Below are 19170 nucleotides of genomic sequence, written 5' to 3' on the forward strand. Positions count from 1 at the left end.
AAAAATGAAACTGAATGAACAAAGCCTTCTTGACCAGTAACCGTCCACAGAGTTCAATGAAGATTCCATAGTTGGCACAACTGATAAGAAAACAGCTATTCATAACACACAACTGCCATCTACTATCGTAATATTTATAATGTTGAGATGGTACAAATTTGAAGACAGTTTTGTATTTTCGTAAGTCAAGTAATATTTTATTGTATTGGAGTACTTCGTTACTTCGAATCTTTATATACTTTATTATAATCGTGTAATAGTCAATTAAATCCCACTCGAGTTTTGATTTTCTCTAGATAAATCAAAACCTCTAGTGAGATTACTGTTGATAAAATTTGTGATAGCGGGATTCTACATTGGCGAGATGAGGCCGAGGATTTGCCATAAATTGCTTGGTATTCCACTTACGACTGGAGAAAACCTTGAAAAATACAACTAGGTAATTAACCCAAGTGGGAATCAACCCGAGCGCAACTCTAGATTAACAAGCAAACGCGCTATCGCATGAGCTATTCCTGTAGCTGAACTGGTATGACATTGAGAAGATTAATTTTATTCTAATAAGAGCCTTTGAATTGTAATGTAAATCATTATTCACAAATTCTGCTGTCTTGAATAAATACAGGTGTAAACTATATAAACTGCCAAAATTATACAAACTGTACATCTCGATGTACTAAACATGATGTGTAGTGAAATTTTATTTTTTCTTGTATTTTTGTTTTTAATCCCAAAAATATGTTTTTAGGATTGATAATAGTCTATATTTACTGTTCGAGTAAAGGTGAACGTCATTGCCAATGACCTTCCGTCCAACATACCCTAACACCGCCACAATAGAGAGATAACAGAGTACCCTGATTTGTGAACAAGAATATTACCACAGTTTCGATGTACGTGGCGGACCGAAGAAAATAATGACTGTATAATATCATTTCCAAAAACATTTGACTCACAGATAATATTTTTTCTAGGGAAACCACAAAAGTTACAGAAAAAATTTTTGCGACTTTTTTGTTCAGTAATTTATGCTCTATCACCAGTATTTTTTGGCGGTTTATATCGTTTACACCCTGTATAATGCACCCATTATGACATATCACTATTCTTTAAATTTGATTTTTTTAAAGCACATTTTCATTTACACCTAAAATTTACCTTACAATAATTGTTTTCAAATTGAGGACTTCGTGTTTTCAAGTTAAATGAAACTGGTGAAACAAATAAATAAAATTTTTTGTTTCTACTCTAGACCAAATCTCTGCTGCACTCAACCATTTTTAGAACACTTATCTTAGAGAGTAAGAATTTTTCTGCAAATATTAAACAAAAATATTGTGAAAGAACAAGTATATCTTCCAATTATCAACACTTCAAAGACAGTAGGATGACATGCATACTGCACATTCACCCAATATTTGTGTAACACGTTGCTATTTGTTTATGTGAAGTTGTGTGCGTTGTTGTAGTACAGAAATTACACTACAAATCGTGAGTGCGCGGACAAAAAGGGATAAGTCAGCAGAATTAAGCTTTGAGATAAATACAAAAGATCACTTTGACGAAATATGTAGGATCGCTGAAACAATTTTTAACTCCATACCCACAATTCTCTTTCCTCTTTAATTTGAAAGCTCTGACTTAGCGCATTCTTCATAATATTCTTCTCATATTTCTTTATGGAAATGTTGATTTAACTCATTTTTGGCTGAAAGGTGATGACTTATCAACATTTGCCCGCACACCCACGAAATTTTTATTGCAATTCTGTAAGGAAATTTTTTTAACTTGGTACATCTGTATGAAAACTTTCATTTCAATGCAGTCTGTAGATGTCATTGCAACTCGAATTAATACTTGTACTTTTGTAAAAAAAAAACAGAATTATTTGTTTCAGTGTACTTAGATGTAATTGTAAAATTATATGTACTCTTGGGGCCCGTTTCACAATCCTTACAAATTACAAATTAACAATTTACAAATAACAAGTAAAAGATTACAAATGCTTGTAAATTGTGTTTCACAGTGCTATTTTATTAGTTTGTAAAGTCTGACGAACTTTACAAAATCAGCTAAAGAAATTTACAAATACGCATTATTGGTTAAACAATATCGCCAACGACAGTTTACAAAAATCGCTTAGGAGCAGAGCTAAAGTCGCTGTATTTTTACTACTATCGATACATATGCTTATATTTTGTACTAAAATAGATTATTCTAAGCTTGCTGATTCTTATTTCACCAACAGAAAATATCAAATATTGTTTAAAAAATTAAAAGTATTTCGATTTTTATATATTGGAGACAATGGAGTTTCATGTGTTGTGATTGGTCGAGTATACCAATACGTCTATTACTTAAATGACCAAAGTTAGCACAAAATTCAGTCAAATGAGTAAATAACAGATTTGGTCTACGTACAAATATGCAATTGATAAAATAATTACGATGTCTAAACACAAAATCAGTTTAATTTTTTGTGTTGATCCATCAGTATTTATAAATGTTTCATCCCTAACCTCACAAACATTAGTGATCCCATCAGCAGCATAAAAATTCTGTGCTATAGTAAATAACATTTTGGTGATCAACAACCTGCCCCGAATTTAACTCTTTTGACATCAACTACCCTGTGCGCACTTTTGCACACTGATATCTTAGAAATTCCGTGCTTATCTGCTAACCCACGGAACTGACAGCTAGTATGCATCCAATGCAAAACAATACAGTTCTCGCTTTGAGGTTAGGGCATCATTTTTCTCTTTTTGATGTTGGATGTATGATGTCCCATATCTTGTAGGAGAGATTCCAGAGAAACGGGACTCGAAACGACTTCAGAATACCGCTTAAGTAGTGTCGCTATTATATTATTGAATTATTTATTTTTGGTGCAAGGAACTTCTTTATTAAGTGCGAGTATTTATTAAATACAGTCTTGGTATATAAATACTTACGCGGTATTCTGAAGTATAGCGCGGGACTCATTCGAAACTTTTCATTGTATTTATACAATGATACGAACGTGCTATTAATTCTTGTCCGGAAAATTTTACGTATACGTCTTCATTTGATTAGGCCTAAATTCAATATCTTCGTCTGAGTCACTAGAACTCCTTAATAACATCAAAACTGCTTTAGTTTAATTCTTAATATTATCCAGTTACTCAAAAATTAATTTAATAAGTATCTCTTTATTGTATTTATTCATAATTTGTTGCAATATCAAACTTTACACATCACAGAGGTATTGTAGAAAATGTGCTAATTTTACAAGTAAAATTTACATGTTTGTAAAATTACTCTTCATTGTGAAACAGAATACTTGTAAAGTGAGCAAAATTTAATTTGTAAAGATATGATTTCCTTTGTAAAGTTCAACATTACAAACAAAGATTGTGAAACATAATTTTACAATTTACAGGCAAAGTTTACAATTTACAAAGATTGTAAACATTGTGAAACTGGCCCCAGGTATGGAATTAGAAATAGAAGAGATTAAGGAAACATGTTTTCCCCCCTCCCCCACAGTAGACAATATGTAATATTCTGTCTCTGTGGTTAAGAAAGAATTTTTCTTAATTTGAGGAAGTTGGTAGATACATTTCTGTAAATTTGATCACAAACTTGTATTCAAATTCTTTTCACAATACTGCAAAAGTCAAAAGTTTGAAATATTACATTAATAATTAATCGTGTCAGTTATGGTCGATGTAGATTATTGGTTTTATGAATAAATGTTCTTCATCTAAATATTGTCGAAATTTTTCTAATTTGTGAAACTAATATTCATTCATTTTTTTCTGCCCAAGAGCTGGTCTTCCACTGCAATCCCAGCATACTCCAATCTTTCCTATTTTCTGGCTTTCATATACCTTAATGTCGTCTATCATCTGATTTCTTCTGCCCCGAATCCTTCTTCCGTTCACCATTCCTTCGAGTGCATCTTTCAGTAGGCAGTTTCTTCTCAGCCAGTGACCCAACCAGTTCCTCTCCCTCTTCCTGATCAGTTTCAGCATCATTCTTTCTTAACCCATTCTTTCTAACAGAGCTTCGTTTCTTATTTGTCCATTTCACGCTCTCCATCCTTCTCCATATCCACCAGAGTGCTGCAGAACAGCGCTTAGAACCGGTTTATATTCAACCGGTTGTACATCAATCGGCGAGGTTGGAATTCGTTCGAATATCCGGCCTTGAAGCGGTTGCGCCTGGCTAGACAGAACCAGAGATATAGAGGACAGAACACCAAGCGCATTTCACCATACAGGAACTCTGATGACATTTTGTAACTACACAAATGGAGTAGCAATTGAAGGAAATTTACTTGTCCTAATTGAAAAAAAGTGTTAGCTTGAAATTCTTGGGAAAATATTTTAGGTTAAGAGGGATGAAGTTACAGGAGAATGCAGAAAGTTACACAACTAGAACTGAACGCATTGTATTCTTCACCTGACACAATTAGGAACATTAAATCCAGACGTTTGAGATGGACAGAGAATGTAGCACGTATGGGCGAATCCAGAAATGCATATAGAGTGTTAGTTGGGAGGCCGGAGGGAAAAAGACCTTTTAGGAGGCCGAGACGTAGATGGGAGGATAATATTAAAGTGAATTTGAGGGAAGTGGGATATGATGATAGAGACTGGATTAATCTTGCACAGGATAGGGACCGATGGCGGGCTTATGTGAGGGCGGCAATGAACCTTCGGGTTCCTTAAAAGCCATAAGTAAGTAAGTTAGCTTGAAATAGGATTTTAATTGATTGGACACTTTGATACATTTATCTTCATAACTAATACCTACATAAATCAACTAATGGACACCAGTGACAACAAAGGAAATAAGCGTAATGCATAGATGAAATCTGACATGTAAACAAATACAAGAATAAAATAAATTACAATTACTTACAAAATAGAAGAGCAAATATATACACTTACTATTGTAACGTTCATACTTTAAACTCAAAATACATAGGCCACTTCATAATATAGCCTTATTTATTTACTTACTGGCTTTTAAGGAACCCGGGGAACAGGAATTTTACATAATATGCATATTTATATATTATAATGCTTTAAGCAAGGCATTTGATGCCATTCTATATTATGTATTGTTAAGGAAACTTATATTCTATGGCATAAGGGGGATAGAGAAAACAATTTTCCTTTCATATTTATTTGGACGTTCCCATATTGTTGATGTAATTAGGAAAAAATATGCTGTAGCCCCAGTTAAATGCGGTGTTCCACAGGGTTCCATTCTTGGTTCTTTCTTGATTCTTATTATACTAAACGACTTGTCATGCAATGTGTCACCTGAAATTACAATGCATGCTGACGTTACCACTTTTACAATAATAATAATAATAATAATATAATAATAATAATAATAATAATAATAATAATAATAATAATAATAATAATAATAATAATATTTACTTACAAATGGATCTTCAGGAACTCGCAGGTTCATTGCCGCCCTCACGTAAGCCCTCCATTGGTCCCTATCCTGTGCAAGATTAATCCAGTCTGTATCATATCCCACCTCCCTCAAATCCATTTTAATATTATTCTCCCATCTACGTCTCGGCCTCCCCAAAGGTCTTTTTCCCTCCGGTCTCCCAACTAATACTCTACGTGCATTTTTGAATAATAATAATAATAATAATAATAATAATAATAATAATAATAATAATAATAATAATAATAATAATAATAATAATAATATTGCTGATCTAGATTTCATGAAACAAGCTGTATTTGCTAAATAAGAAGTGGTTTCAATAAATTTATTTATTGTTAATGTCGAAAAAGCTTATGTTTTAACTCTTGGTTTGAAACAAACTCCTAACAATCTGGTAAATGTGTCTGTAAAGATCTCGGATATGTATCTGGATTCTAAACTAAAGTGGTGTAGTCATGTTAATCATGTATGTAAAAGAATCTGTAGAATAATTTTATTTACGGTATCTTTTAAAAGTGTAATTTATTTTATTCTTCCCAAACACTACTTTTAACAAGTCTATAATGCACAGTTTGCTAATAATTGCTAATAATTGTAACATAAAATATAATATATACAGAAAAACATTAGCTCACTCCTGGAAGAGTAAAACTCGTGCTCACGGGCGGATTCCTCAATTGAAATTAATAAGTATACAATACAATTTGTCTTATGTCTACTATGCAATTATAATATATAAATTTAAATTTACTATTTTTCAATTTTTATAAAATCCATACATAACTTTTTAAATTTAGTACTAGAACTATTAGTTGAAAATGTTATTACTTAATCTCGTATTTTTAGGCTCGAATAGGATAATTTGCAACAATTCTGTGTAAAAATACCTATATGTAAGCAACACAAGAAGCTCTTGAACGATGATATTGCCTAAAACTAGGCTCATAAAAGAAAGTATCTCTCAACCTACGCTAAACGATCCTAAAAATCCGAAGTTTAGTTATTATATATGGATTACTTTTATATGGAAACAGTTCTGGTCTTCCAAAAATTCTGCTACATTACCAATGCCACCACCCAGAGTAGAACAGCTGTCTAGCGTCTTTTACCCGCGGACAAGACATTGTTCTAGCTGGCTGCTGGCGGGTATGCTGTCTGTCTATCCCTTGTACACGACGGAGCATAGTTTCTTACCCTCCATGCACTCTACCCATTTCAGTGAGTGCTGACTATTACTGGTGTAGATCTCTCTTTAAAACTGAACAATTAAATCGGTGTACAATCTATACAGGGTGGAAGTGAAATAACCCTGCAGATTTTTAGAGCGAATAGCTCATGGTGCATGCAACAAACAAACTGTAATACGATATTGGCAGAAATGTCATAGTTTTCTCAGAAATTTTTTTTTCCCAGATGTTTGACACCCTCTTATTCGGTAACTGTTGCAAATTGGTTCGTGATTTTTGACCATATCGATAGAAAATCTAATAAAGAATCATTTATCTCTCTGTCGTATTCAATAACGTGGACGGTGTTCGTGTAAATTTAATTTAAAAACCAGTAATTTCAAGCCACTGAACGATGCAACCACATCACAACTTTGTAGCTAGAGGAGGAGGCGAGAGGCAGTTCACGTATGCTGAGTTCGTTGACCTCTTACATCTGTATTACGATACGAAAGAAGACTGTTACCGGCGAGGTTGTCAGGCTGCTGGAACTTTCAACTCAAATTTCTATTTAACCGTGAGTTAATCACAAAACGTAATATAGGTTTTTTGTTCATTTAAGTTTACCCAATCGTCCCTTTCAATCTGCAAGATTATTTTACTTCCAGCCTGCAAATTTTTTGACTAAATTCGTTTGAAAAAGAATATCCTTAATTATATACTTTTAGGAGATTTGTACCACTATAAAATTAAAAATATGAAACAATTAAGTGCACCACTTATCAGGCTACAAAAACAATATTTAATAAACTTAATTACTGCAATAAAAGTAGAGTATATAACATACCTGCAAATATAAAGGCACGAAATGAAAGACGGCTCAAACTTCAAATTGAAATGTGGCTAAAGAATAATCCCTTTTAGAGCTTAAATTAAATCTTTGATTAAAAAGTAATATTTTAGTTGTATGTTTTTAGTTTTAATTCTTTTAACGCAGATATACTTTATTTTTCTGTATTAAAACCGTAACGAGTCTTTGTGTACTTTTGTACTTTCAGGCAAATGAAGGGTCTGAATGTCAATATGAATACGAATACATCCAATTCGTATTAACTATCATTTAGACATGAAATACTACGCAGTATATTTCACATTATTTAATTAAGAAATTATTATTTTGTTATTTCCTTATATTTGAAGAAATAATGTGTTCGGTATAGTGTTAGTGATAGACAACGTTAGAACAATATCATGGGAAAAATTTTCAATGTTTAATGAATCTGTCATTTCAGAAAGGGCATGAGTCATAAAAAGTAACTTTTTCAAGAACAATAAAATACTATTTTTAAGGTTAACTATGAAACACTGATATTTGTCAACAATAATATCAATGAATGTATTCGGTGGGAATCGTTTGCGTATTGGAATTTTAATTTTGACATCTTAGGTTTTGAGAAAAAAATAAAAAATTGGTTAACTCATGACCATTCTGCAATTATTTTTTGGCTAAGAAAATGAGAAAATGAAAAAGAGAGAATTAACTTACATAATATAGTACATTTTAGGAATTTTTGTATACGATAATGGCTTATTGTTTTGGATCTGTAATAATCGTATGAAACAATAGGCATAGTTATTGTAATATCTGGTAAGCTTGCTCACAACTAATAGGATTTTTGAGATTTGAAAAGAGATTAGAAAGCTGAAACATAATTAAAGGCAGGAACATCAGTTCTGTGTCATCATTGATACATCCATTCACTCTAAATAGGACAACAGTCACTGATCATGACTTTTCTGCAAGAACTGGAAGTTTACAAGCCATAGAACACTGGGTACAAATTCGTGACTGAATCCATTATTGTGCAGAATGATAGATATACCTTTAAACTATATGTTTCAATGAAAACATATTTTTGCACAAATAGTTAACTCATACCCTTTCCGTAGTGACCGATTCAAATTTATAGATGCAACAAATTAAAAGGGCTTGTCTCAGTTTCTTTAAACGCTTTTATTAGAGAAATATTTACTTCTAAAAATATGTCTCTTAAAGTTTTGTTCCACAATACCCTCAACTGTATATCGTCGTTGATCCTGCAATAACTCCTATGTGACAGATGTTTGCTCAATTAAATAACTTCAATAGTGATACAGCAAATAATAAAATCTCCTGTATGTAATTATATTTCTTTCTTTCTAAAATGTAAGAATTCCCAATCTCTTATGTACCACTTCCATAGAATGAATAAATGAGTTTTTTCTTCCTATTGAAAAAAAATATATTTTGCACATAGGACTTATTGCAGGAACAACGACGATATGTAAATGTGTATGTACATTTTTAAGAAATATATACTGTGAAAACATAATGTATGCATTAACGTTTCCACAGCTAGGTAGGACTCAGATATCGATCGATGGAGATCGAAATATGAATTACAGTAGAAGCATTCTCTTTGTACCTTTTCTTTTTATGTAGGTATTGTGAAATAACAATCGAGAAGATTACTTTCTTCGCATGTTTTCGCTAATGGTACATATCAAATGGCGTAAGTTTTTTCAAATATTTCTCTTTAGATATATAAAAATAAGTTATGCTTGTATGAAGTCATTTTGTATAACAAATTATAGTTAATATTATGAACACTCAACGTTTACTAAACTCAAATAAAAGAAATATACTATGCGATTTTCAGTATATTGTTTAATGGAGAACTGTATATTATTAGAAAATATAATATTCATTTCCATAATTATTCCTATCTAATTTCCATTTCTCAGGAAAGGATTTAGAAAATCTCGTCACCATCAAAGTCGTCATCTCCTCCTCTAATGACTGATTTTATGTCTGGAATTTTCGTCATCGGCGTAAAATTGATCACCACTTATATTTGATCACCAGGCATAACGGTCAACGCGCTGATTTTTTCCCTCACACAGTATTAAATATGCAGAAGCTTTAAAAATAATCATCACGTCAATTTAAATAATTTTTTGGAATTTTTGTATGGATTGTTTGATTTATATAGATCATAATTGCTAAAAATTGTTATTTTTTACTGCCTCCCTAAATAATTCATAAACGTCCATAAAAATAGATGTGAATCTTTCTTAAATCTCACTAAATTTCATCAAAATTTTCCGTATAAGATTTTGACTTTAAAAGAGACTCTGAAAATGTTTACAGTAGAGGAGGCAAGACCTGTCCTGTGACCTTATCATGTGCCGTGGCTATATCACCAATCGATATGAAGGGGGAAGATAGGTTTAAGTGAGAGATGAACTTCCGTGTTGGTAGATTCGTATAATATTAACCATCATGGAATAAACTCTCTTTCTGATAGCTCACTCATTCTTCTCCTTCTCACACAGCTCACATCCAGGTCTCGCCTCCTCATTTATACCTTAAAATTATTAATAATTTTTCTTTATCAAAATGTCCCAGTTTTACTACCGGCATAGGGTAAGTGCAAAACGAAGACCACTGAAAACGAATGCTGGGTTTTTATACAACCAGTAATTTTTAACTGTAATTAACTTGAGCTTTTTATGCAACTGGAACATAAACAGACTTTTATACATGAAAATTATTTTATATATAGAATATACATTTATATAATGCTATAATCCGGTTTGAAAGGGATGTCCTGCAATAACAAAAAGTTCATTTTCAGTAGTTCTCTCTTATATATTGTCATTTCATAACATAGGAATGGCGAATTTGATATATATAATCAGGTGTTACACGAAATCGAAGTTCATAGTCATGGATGCCGCGTCTGTGTCTAGAGTTCTAGCGCGCTAGTCTTTCATCCAGGCAGCCCGGTTTCGATTCCCGGTCAGGTCTGCATGGAGTTTGTGGCGGATAAAACAGAAGTTCCAGATGTTTTCTCGTGGTACTCCTGTTTCTCTCATTCCACCAATGCTGTCCACTTCCCCCTCATTTCATCTATCATGTGTAACGGTAAAAATAGACTGGGATTATTTCTAGCATAGTACGGGTTTTCGGTACTCATCTAGAATCTAAGGCAGTGGTCGTCAGCACTCGTTCAAATGGGTAAAGAGTAAGCAGTGTATCGCAATATGCACCGTCGTGGGGGAGAAAGCATACCCGCCAGTAGCCACCGGTGCACGCTGGTGCTGTAAGAGACCTGGGAGTAAGAGACGCTAGCCCGAGAGTGCACTGTGCTGTTGACCGCTGAACTAAGGGCTTGATTCCGGGCTCTTGGTTCGGGTTGTCAGATGGCACCTTACCTGCAGGACTCAATAAGGATGCCCTGCCTATCAGCGTCGAATTCACCCGACCCATCCATCAGACTTAATCATTGCGTATAGGCCATACTATAGGTCTAAAATACCTTAGTGCAAGAATTCATATCGGATCCAGCCCTCGTGAAATCAGTCAGTCAATAAAAATATCAATAATTCATGGTGATGGGTACTAAAATTATAGTTTCAATAAGGTCCAGCAGAAACATTCTAACAGAATCACATGTTTTGTTTTCCAGTATTCTATATTTCTGTGATTTTCTGGGATTATAAACTACTTGAATATGCAAATTCGACTGTAGATATTTAACATAGTATTAACCCTCCAGTGGTGGCGTGGATCACAATAGTGAGCCAGTATGGTGGTCTGAGATGGCAGCACTTATTGCATACCGAGGACAGGGCATCTAGAGGCTTTGAGACCGTTACTTTTAAGCGGTCCGACCAACCCCTCCTCCCGCACTAGCAGGTACGGTACCATTCATCTGCAAAACATTTTCTGAATAGAAGTTATTGTATTGTGAGAGCGCAGTTGGATCAAAGTAAGTGGTCAACGTTTTCAGTTTGTAGTGCAACGAACAAGTCTGCTGTGTGCGAGCTGTTCCGCAGTGACGTCACTGAAGCCTCTAGTTGCTCTGTCCCCGGTATATCTGACTTCAGGGTACCCTTCGTGCGTATATCTCTTTACCCTCTTAGCTAGTCGCTGTAATTAAGAACAGTTAAGCTAAAGTTTTCTTGGCGCGTAATTAAGTTGGTGCGTTTCTGGATCGAGACTGTACTCCGCACATATATTTTGTGTCTCTAAATTTATGTTTTTAGACCATTTATTATAATATGCAATTGGACAAACAATTAAGTGAATTTAAAAAAAAAATGAATATAACTAGACTATATTAATCAACAATTAACCAAAAAAAAAAAAAAAATTACATGTAAAAAAAAAACTTAGAATATGGATAACAGTTGTTACAATTGTTACACTAACGTTAATTTGAGCGCTTGACTACTGGAGGGTTAATTAAAATCAACATGAACCGCACAATTAATATGTGAAGTATAGAAATAAATGAAGGGTTCAGGACCATAGTGGGCCAAGCGCCATATAATAAAGACGTAGAAAACAAGGGTTAAAATTAAGTTATTACCATAATTCAATAGAAACATATAGCAAGTAATATAAAGTATGCACATTAAAACTAAATGATATGTCAATCTTCATTAAACTTTGATATTCACTTACCTTTAACCCTTACTTTCTCCATTTTTAATAAATGGCGCTTGGCCCACTATGGCTCTGAACCCTTCAAATAATTATTGAATCTTCCTTTATAGTGCAGAGTAGAGTGTAAATGTTATAGTAAATGGATGGAATTACCTTTAGAAACAAATATGTTTATTTATTTACCAGAGCTTCCTCAAATTAGAGGCTGCCATTAAGCAAAGCATACAAAATAAAAAAAAAAGTACAAATAGATGATGAAAGATAACAGAGTGAGAAAAATGACAAACAAGTAAACAAACAAAGAAACAAACAATGGCAGTGGAATAAATTTGATTAAGGAACAAAAAAAAGTTTCCTTCCCAGGCAGGATTCGAACCACGAAAGTCTTAGTTACCAGTTGTCGCGCTCTGGAGTGAACAAGGCTCTGAAATCAGCTAAAAGGGTCGGTCCGGTTTTTTTGCCACTACTGTGCATACGACTACCGACAGAGACGATATACCCGTTTATAAACACGGAAGTTTTCTGTGGACACTCTGTATTTTATCTATACCAATATATGTTATTATCCATGTTTTGTACTACGAGTACATACTACGTCTGGAACTCTATGGTGTTATAAAACTTTATAATTGTTTCGAGATAAGAGTTATTTATTAGAAATCTCTATATAATCTCCCCAGAAAATGGGATTAGTCGGTCTTATTTGCATAGCCATTCGGAAACATTACTAATAAGGTGAAACGTTGGTCCAGTCTCATTGGTTGACGATAACGTTTCCTTCTAGGTAAATGTCCACAAATTGTCGCGTCTATAAGTTAATGCATTGACTACGATGTATAGTAGTGACAAAAAAAAAAAAAACAACTCGGACCGACCCTTGTAACTGATTTCAGAGTCACAGATTCAAATTTTCCTAGTCACAAAACACATCCATTTGTATAATTAATTGTAACAATGAAATTTATTGCATTTGTTCGATTCTTACCGTCTTTTGTTTCCTTCAGTGCCTCAAACTTACAGACGAAAAAACTTTGAAAGTTTTATTTTCATCAGGCATCAATATTACATTTCTACCTCTATTCGGCAAAAATAACTGCGTATTTTTACATTAAATAGCAGTACATACCTCTGGCTTCACTATCCATATTGAAATTACCACAGTTTGACACAATACACAGCACAGGATACTTTTGTATCAGCTACAAGAGTCTGTCCGGTTTTTTTTTTTTTTTTGCCACTATGTACATAAAATCTTGCTTATTATTGTAACAGTAGAAATAATTTTTTGTTGTTGATCAACTTTTCGAAGACAGGTTTGAACCTGACAAGTGACACGAATATGGCATCTTTTTATTTTTATTTTAGTAGGTTGTTTTACGACGCTTTATCAACAGCTTAGGTTATTTAGCGTCTGCATGAGATGAAGGTGATAATGCCGGTGAAATGAGAACGGGGTCCAACACAGAAAGTTACCCAGCATTTGCTCATATTGGGTTGAGGGAAAACCCCGGATAAGACCTCAACCGGGTGACTTGCACCGATTGGGAATCGAACCCGGGCCACCTGGTTTGGCGGCTAGACGCGCTAACAGTTACTCCACAGATGCGGACGAATAAGGCATCATTCATGAGGCAACTAAGCCAGAAGATAACAGTGTAGAGCATGCCTGTCAAACTCATGCACCGAAAGAGTGAAGGATTGATTGTGTACCTAATAAAAAATAGACATCTCCGCCACTCTATGCTTGCGCAGTGGTTTGAATGCAGTTCGTATGTGTCTCAGCATTAGTTACTCTGTGTTATTTATCCTGGACGGATGTGTTATATAACTGTGCAGTGGCGTTTAGATATGATGGCGTGTAATGTGTATTTCAATACCGAGTGGGAAGACGTATTTCTGTGTATTATATAATGGAAAATCGCTATATTTAATTTGGTCCGTGGAACTAGAGTGCGTAACACATAATATTGAACGACATTTTACTAATTCGTATGCAGAAGCCTATTGATGTAATGAATTATCAGAAACCGCCCGAGAGAAAGCCATTGATGAATATAAGTCAAAATTTGAGAATAATCCTTCATCTTACGCTACAAAAGCCGCGGTTCGTGGGAGTTATAAGATACAGGGACATCATTTTATTTTTACTTCAACTTTTATTGTACCTCAGTTTTTTAATATACTTCACTCCCACTCCTTCTACTAACGAAGTTCCAACTGTCCTCCACACAGAACCAAGGCCGCAGTACTGAGTTAGTGATTATGCAGGGACATCACTTTATTTTTACCAACATTTTTAACATTAACCTGGCTATATTCGGAAACACTGTTATCCCCCTTCCATTACAGGAGTTTGGAGTTGCTAGTGCAATATGTAAACAAATCATTTTACTAGCTATAAGAGGAGAGAAAAGTAGTGTATCCATTAATGTTACAGGGAAATATAGTATTACGATTTTCTGTTTGGTCATTACTTTACAGTATTTTATCAAAAAACAGTAGAATAGTAACAATTTTTTTTTCACAAACTCAAGTCTTCAGGCGGTTATATACAATATGTAATGTCTACTTTATTCAGCATGTTACTAACCTAATTCATTCCTGAGAATTTTGTGAGCACTTCCGTAAGAAACCCCAATTTCTACAGCTAACTTCTTGACCGACTTATTACGACCTCGCTGCATACTTCCTCTGGCATATTCTACAGCATTTTCTGTTACCTTTGTTGGCCATCTTACACTTTTCTTCCTTTCTGTACACTCTGTTGCTCTAAATTTATCTGTAGTAATGTCACGAGAGGTCACGAGAGGCTTCGCTCGTGGATTTATCTGGGAAATCTAAGACCTTGAGTGACATTTATTAGGACTATTTCGTGAATAAAATAAAAATTTAAATAATATATCCCTAAAATTCGATCACAAAATGTTAATAATTGTATATTAACGAATACTTAACCTATTCATACATTGTGAAGTTGAAATACTCGTAGATGAATATCGATTATTGCAATAAAGAAATTCGATGTTATTATTCAGTAATGCCAATTGCGAAAATCGAAATACAGGTTTAACATTGTTAATTACATGTACTGCACTTTTATCTTATTATTATAACAAATACATTTTCATTATCTGCTGAAATCATAATTTAATTTAACAGTAACAGTGGGGACAGCTATATACCAATGCTTATGTATTCACAGCGAGACATATTGCTACACAGTGAAGCCATCTCTGTATAGATAGGCCTAATTAAAACACGAATTCTATTACGCCATACGAAAGGCAGTTTGATCAAAGACATTATTACTATGCAAGGTCTTTGAGTTTGATATGCGATGATGTTACATAAATTTGAACGTCTATTAATTGTTTAATTTCAATACAAATGTTATAGGCTACAATTTTATAGGTTACGTTAGGCCTACCTGTGGAAGCAGCACCAATGTCAGCTGTGCCTTGTTTCGACCGTTACAATGAGTGCTACACGAAAGCATTTTTTATAGCTCGACAAACGCATTCTCGCTATAGTGTGTAACGGAACTAAAGCTGCATCTACACAGTTCAATATTCCAATCGCGTATGCGTGCAATCTGAGAAGAATAGAATCAAGTTTAAAAGGTACGTTCAATTAAGATGCATAAGGATTTTGTGTCTACATGGTGAGCCGTTTTGAACGTGGTCTTCACTGCGTAAATATATTAATTAATATTAAATATCAATCTTGCATTCATTGCTTTAAAGTTGAAAGAAAAGTTTAACCGTGTAGTTGCATCTTAATGTATTCATGATCATCAATTTACGGGTAAACAGTTGGCGACAACGACTAAACAAAAGAACGACCATGCGATAAATTGATATCGATAAATCTAGCTGCAGAAATTATCGCAAAGTCTGTGATTGGTTGGAATTCAAAATTTCATTACACTTCATTGGTCGAAAATGAATGACGTCATATAAACGAAATAATCTACCAGATTAATGACATTTCTACGAAAATATTCCGTAATGATATAATCAGGAAATTGTGGGGGGGGGAAAAAAAAAAAAAAAACAAGAAACACTGTTGTTCACATTCGGTTACATTGTAATTCCAGTTTCCATTATCGTCCTTTAAGCCTAGAAGTAGTAAAACAAAATTCTTGTTTAAATAATGTTAAGTACCGTACCATATTATAGGGTACCGTACTTTCGGTAATTCTAATCTTCACTTGTGCTCAGTCCACACAGATAAATTCAGTTATGCTACAAACCATACCTGTGTGAAAATAAACTTCAATAATATAAGCTCTTGTCCACACTTGTGGAGTAACGGTCAGCGCGTATGGCCGCGAAACCAGGTGTCCCGGGTTCGAATCCCGGTCGGGGCAAGTTACCTGATTGAGGTTTTTTCGGAGTTTTTCCCTCAACCCAATACGAGCAAATGCTGGGTAACTTTCGGTGCTGGACCCGGGACTCATTTCACCGGCATTATCACCTTCATTTCATTCAGACGCTAAATAACCTAGATGTTGATAAAGCGTCGTAAAATAACCCAATAAAATAAAAAAATATATAAGCTCTTTCTTCTATAGAAAACGCAACGTATTTCTGAAACACGCTGTACTTTGTACAGTTTACTTCACTGCTAGCAACAGCGGCCGTAAGTTTGTGTGACTGACGTTAGCAAGGACATTAGTGAAAGGGGTGGGAGTCAAGCACATTCAGAAACGCAGGTACAATAAAAATTGAAGTAAAAATAAAATGATGTCCCTGTAGTACGTTTCAGAAATATGTTCGCATTTTCCAGTGACAAAAACTTCCAATATTGAATATTATTTTCGCACAGGTACTGCCTACGTCGCATCCCGATTTCTCCCACCTGCTTCTGTTCGCTCCATTGTAAAGACTAGTGGCTGGGCTTTCTTAGCTCTTTTCTGAAAACATTAATTTCTGTTAGGAATTAATTGGACGTCTACGTAATATTATGAAACTGTTTAAAATAACTTAAATAAAAGGGCCTCGTTAAGTAATTAAATATCACGTAATTCCCTCTCCCCTTTCTACGATCCTGCGACATAACCACTTGGACGGACAGTAGATAGCATGTCTGAGTAATTTTATCTGTGCGGGTCGGGCAGAAGTGAAGACTGAATTTACAGTACGTAAGGTACTCTTTTTTAGAGTAGGTACAGAATTATTTCAACATGAGTTACTAAGTATGAAGGACGAAACTGGTAATTGGAATTAGATGGAATACTCTATAGTGCGATAATAGGCACAAAAGAACTGAAGCCTGTATCGAAATGAACGGCCACCATTTTAAAAAATGTGTTTAAATATCCATATTATGATTATTTTTCATTTTAACTTCATTCTCTATACCGTAAGCTAATGTGCTGTAGACAATGTAATATACACTGCATAATGAACACGTCCGCATGGATAACTCAGTTCGTGAGTAAAAACACTCATTGTTAATACTGTACTGTATTTTGATTAAACAAAAATCTAATGAAAATTATCACACTGAAAATCGCGATATTTCCTAGTTTACGTAAATGGATTAACTACTTTTCTTCCCTCCTGTACTTAGTAAAGTGATCTGTTTGTATTTTACGCCAGTATCATCGAACTCCAGTCATGGATGGAGGTTGCGAACGGTGTTTCCAGGTCTCAATCATTAATCCAAAGGTATAGCCAGGTTAATATTAAAAATGTTAGTAAAAATAAAATGATGTCCCTGTATATAAATTTATTGCATCTTCGTTCAAATCTATAAGCTTGTCTCGCAACAATGTTGCACAACGAATAATTGAAATGGGCGACATTTTGGAACAGCATGTGTCACATAATGTTAAGAATTTTATTTCCTATTCTTTAGCCGTAAACGAGAGTACTGATACAGCACAACTAACGGTATTTATAGAGATGTGTATTTATTTATTCACACAGCAAATGGGTATATACCCGGTGGCAGTGGTAACTAATTACATTCTATAATGACAATTAATAATAAACACAACTAATAAAATACAATTAATAATAAATTAATAATAATAATAATACTAATAATAATTAATAGTAATAATAATAATAATAATCATAATCATAATCATAATAACACTAACAAGGAGAATTTTAAATTAAATGAAGCACGATCACTTAAATTAACATTTAAAATATATCTAATTTGTATCTTAACCCTAAGCTCGAACTAACACTCACGCATATGATAAGTTCATACCTGCACAAGTACCTTTCAGCACTACACTAATTTCGCTGTCGACTCACTTATTGCACTGGAACTACGACACATTTCACTGATGTCGGGTCTAGTGGCTACAGCGCTGGACCTATAATCCCGTGGACCCGGGTTCGATCCCGGTGTATCCCTGATTTATAACTTGTGTTGGACAAGCCCGTTGTCCAGATAACAGAGGACTCATGTGGCATCAAAATAAAGCTCCATCACCATCATCTCATCACATTACGGATGTAGCGTAGAGCAGTATCTAACGGCGCACTTGGACAACGACTCTGTTGGTAAATTGGTCTATACAACTGATTTATTATGGGTGAATGACGAAAACAAGAAGTACCCGCCATTAGTAAAAAAATGTATATTTTAAGAGACTTCGGCCGATTTTTTCATTGTAACTAGTATATAATATTTAACTTTTTTTTTAATTCTGAAGTTTTATTAAAATATTATTATTCTTAAAATGTGTTTTTAGTATTTAATTATATTCGGAAAATGAAGATATGCCTTGTATTTTTATACACATGAGTTGTAATGTAAATGTTCACCGTAAAACGGCTTTTATCATTTCGGCTAACAGGTCAAGGATGGATAGGCATTTCTGAAGCAGCTATTTAAAATAGCCCACTAAGCTTAGATTAATGCCTGACCTTGAATGGAGAAGTAGAAGATGAATGCATAACATACAGAGAGATCAGATGAGGTCTGGACAGGAGCGAAGGGGTTTTCACTGTGCGCTGGTGATCACCTGTGGCGGGGAACGGACAGTGTAGAGTAGCGGTGATACAACCATAGTCTAGTACAGTG

Source organism: Periplaneta americana, chromosome 2 (genome assembly GCF_040183065.1).
Source record: "Periplaneta americana isolate PAMFEO1 chromosome 2, P.americana_PAMFEO1_priV1, whole genome shotgun sequence".
Taxonomy (NCBI): domain Eukaryota; kingdom Metazoa; phylum Arthropoda; class Insecta; order Blattodea; family Blattidae; genus Periplaneta; species Periplaneta americana.